Source organism: Sorex fumeus, unplaced genomic scaffold (assembly GCF_029834395.1).
Source record: "Sorex fumeus unplaced genomic scaffold, SorFum_2.1 ptg000098l, whole genome shotgun sequence".
Taxonomy (NCBI): Eukaryota; Metazoa; Chordata; class Mammalia; order Eulipotyphla; family Soricidae; genus Sorex; species Sorex fumeus.
Genome location: NW_026606155.1, coordinates 37,721,313 through 37,725,251, shown reverse-complemented (window position 1 = coordinate 37,725,251; position 3,939 = coordinate 37,721,313).

The following is a 3,939-nucleotide window of genomic DNA, read 5'->3' as shown; positions in this document are numbered from 1 at the left end:
TGTTTCTTCATGTTGGTGTGTAGGTGTAGGGCTTACATGTCTTGGTTTAAGTAAACTACTTGGGGCCGCTGAAAATTAGGCCACGCCCACTTTTTAAAAGCCACGCCAACTTCTAAAGTTGCCACATCCCCATGGATACCTGGTGTGTGTCCAGGGAGTAAAGACTGGGTGGGGAGAAGCGACCAGCTCGGTTTGGGCAGCAGAAAGGGAGAGGCAGAGAGGCTCAGATCTGTTTTGTCTCCCGGCATCCGGGGAACGCCTGGGGGCTTGCACGGTGAAATTCAAGTCCCGGGTTCGAGAAGCAGCGGGAAAACTGACCTGGGTGGGTGGGGAGAAGCGACAAGCTCGGCTTGGGTGGCGGAAAGGGAGAGCAAAAGTAGCTATTTTTTTTTTATAGTGAGACAGCATAGCCTGGCAAGCTTCCCGTGAGGTATTTGATATGCCAAACACAGTAACAACAAAGTCTCCAATGGAGACGTTACTGGGCCCGCTCAAGCAAATCGATGATCAACGGGAGGGCCTTTACCTTTACCTTTATAGTGAGACAGCATGAGGTACAGTTGCAGACTTACACATTTTTGTGCTTGGGTTTCAATTATACAATGATCAAATACCCATCCCTCCACCAGTGCCCATTTCCCACCACCATGGATCCCAGTATCCTTCCCACCCCCCATCCCCCCATCCCCCCCTGCCTCTGTGGCAGGGCATTTCCTTTTGTTCTCTCTCTCCTTTTGGGTGTTGTGGTTTGCAAAAGAGGCAATGGGTGACTATCTTGTTTAGTCTATAGTCTACTTTCCGCATGCTTCTCCCATCCTGGGAGGATCCTCCCAACACCTTTATTTGGTGTTCCCTTCTTTATCTGAGCTCCCTTTTCCCTTAGTATGTGTGGTTGGCCTCCAAGCCATGGAGTAAAATTCCTGGTATTAATCTCGGTCATTTTTGGGTGTTAGTCTCCTATTTTGTTACTTTATGTTCCCCAGATGAATGCAATCTTTCTATGTCTATCCCTTTCTTTCTGAGTCATTTCGCTTAACATGATACTTTCCATGTAGTACCACTTGTATGCAAATTTTGTGACTTCGTCTTTTCTAACAGCTAAAAGTAGCTATTTTTAAGTCACATTTTATGCATATGCCATAAACCTGGCCAATTTAACAACTTCTATGAACTTTTAAAAGACTCAGTTTTTTTATAACAGAAAACAAATAAGACACAAGATAATTTGTTATTTTTCCCCAGGTGTCTTTGATTGACTTCTGGTTTTGAAATAAGCAGAAACATCTGCTGTAAATCTTGGTAATCCTAGTGGCAATTCAGTCAGTTTACCAAGTGCTAATTGGTAAACTAATCAAAAAATACTTCATCAAAAAACACTTTATGCCTTATTTGATTTTGTGAGTTACCCTGCAAGAAATTTGAAGAGCCAGTAGAGATACAAAAGCCTTGGTCAAATGAATCTCCAGGTTTCATTAGCCACTTTTAATGGTATTTAATTTGCAAATTTGTAAGACTAAAACAATTAAATTGCCATTTAGTGAGACAAGTCACAGCTTGTACTCTCTTTCGTGGGCAGACCCTACAGTGAAGGGAGTGGAGAGGCTGGATGTGGCTCAGCAGTGGTGTACATGCCTTGTATGTATAAAACCCTGATTTCTGGGAATCAGGCATTACCAAATAAAAATCAGGAATGGAGACATTGGATGAAGAGGTTGGTCCGGTGGAGAACTAATGGACTAGATTGTGAAAAGTCATATTTTCTCTTTTTAACAATGACAGAAGAAAACAATGGACATACTAGACATCTGCTCATTTAACTTTGGCCATGTGAAATCAAATACAGTAGACTTACATGCACTTTGTTTACAAATGATACAAAATGATAATTAGATACAAGAGAATTGATCCAAATGAAATTTTATTCAATTTAGGTCACTGCAATAGGTCTTTTTTTTTTAACATGGTGTTTCTCACAATACTACCTATACTCATGTATATTCAGTCTAATAAAAGCATATACAATGCTTGATTTCAGGGCAACAGTAAAAAGAAGAAAATTTTCTCTAATCTCTCAGGGAACAATTATTTGACATCTCTTTGCTCTGTTCTCATGTATAATGTGGAAGCGCCTCAGACAAAACACTGGAGGTAACTGGACAGTCATGAATAATCAACCAAATAAATCTTAATATGAAAAAAGCAGCTGTTCATCCAAATAAAATTTCAGGCTTTTAAAAGCCTTTTCCTTCTTTTTATTCTTTTTTAAACAACCATAAAAATTATAGCTACAGAGAAGTAACAAGATATCAGGTAAATTATAATACTAATTTTGTGTAGAAATACATTTATCTAATGTAACACACCATAAATACACAGGCGAGAAAAGCTAATAAAAAACATAGAACAAAACATTAACGATAGCTATCTCTAGGGGTAGAACTAAAGTGATCATAATTTTCCTATACTTCCCCACATTTTCTTGATTTTACATTGTTACACGGAACCCTCCAGAGCCAGCCTGAGTTGCTATGTCAATTTTGAAAAATTTGTTTTATTTTTTATATGCTCAGAGAGATAAACTCCTGGAAGATTGTCCCTATAACTGTTTCAAAAGCCATGGACCCTCAGCACTGATATATGAGTTCTGTATTGCACATGAGACTCTCTAATTGTACATCCAAATCTGAACATCAAGGAATCCACCTTGAGCAGTGGTTTTTTTATTTGTTTTAAAGCAAAACAGGACACTGAAAGGTGAAAGTGGAGAAGTTTGATGCAAGTAGTCAAGAGAATGTGGACTTGCAGTTATAAGGTAAGCAAACACTGGGAATATCCTATATAGTGTGACTATATAAAAGATTAAGTCTAAAAGCATGGTCATAAGCACAAAAGGTATAAAATGGGTTCTGAAAAATAATAAATAATTTCATTTCCTAGAAAACAAAGAAAGATACTGAATTTGGTTCTCTTGTTAAGAATAATAAACTCTTGTGTTAGTCTGTACAAATCAAGTGGATCCTCAGATACTAACTCATATCTAGGGCTCAATCAAATTAATGCAATTACCTAAAGGTATATGGAGGAATACCCCCAGATGTCTACATTTATTATGTTTAAATGTCTTTTTCTTTGACATGTACACAGAACAGTAACAGAGGTATACACAATTTGTAGGAACTGGAAACTTCCTCCATGTTTTGGGTAGAATTTCAGGAAATGTTTCTCAGACTGGAAGCCGTGGAATAATCCAAGTTGGTCTTCAGATCACAGGTTACCGAACTTTGTAACCTCCACAGGCATTTCTGGGTACCATAACCATGCACGACTTATAGCAGTCCTTTCTACATCTAACGAACTCCAATGTCTCTACTGCTTCCCCTCCAGAGCATCTCCAGAATCCATACGCCCCTCCACAGCCCACAGCCACTCTTGCAGCACTGGTCTAGGAATGATCATTCCTTACCTTCCTGCTGCACCTCATTAACACATGTTTCTGACTTGACTTTTAACCTTGGCAAACCAATTTCTTCCCATAAACTCTGCCCTGACTATGTCATTTCTCAGTATAACACCTTTCTATGACTTCTAGTTACCCTAAAACTAAAGTCTTAAATCCTTGTGATCTAAAAGACACTGCAGAATCTGCCTCATATTTTATATCAACTAATCCCCTCCCCATCTCATACCCAACCCTCACTCCCAGAGTATACCCAGTACCCCAGTCACCCTTAGTGCTGATTTCCCAGGATATAGCACTGCCGGCTAATGCACATAGAGTTCCCTTGCCTGGAATGCTTGACCTATTCTCTAACCTCTACTACTCCAGTTAGCCTCAGATGTGAAGCCACTGACTCTGGAGAAACACCCCACACTGCTCAGTTAGATGCTTCCTTTTCTAGATCTCATTGTGTCCCAGAGAAGTGATCCATGGGCTCTTTC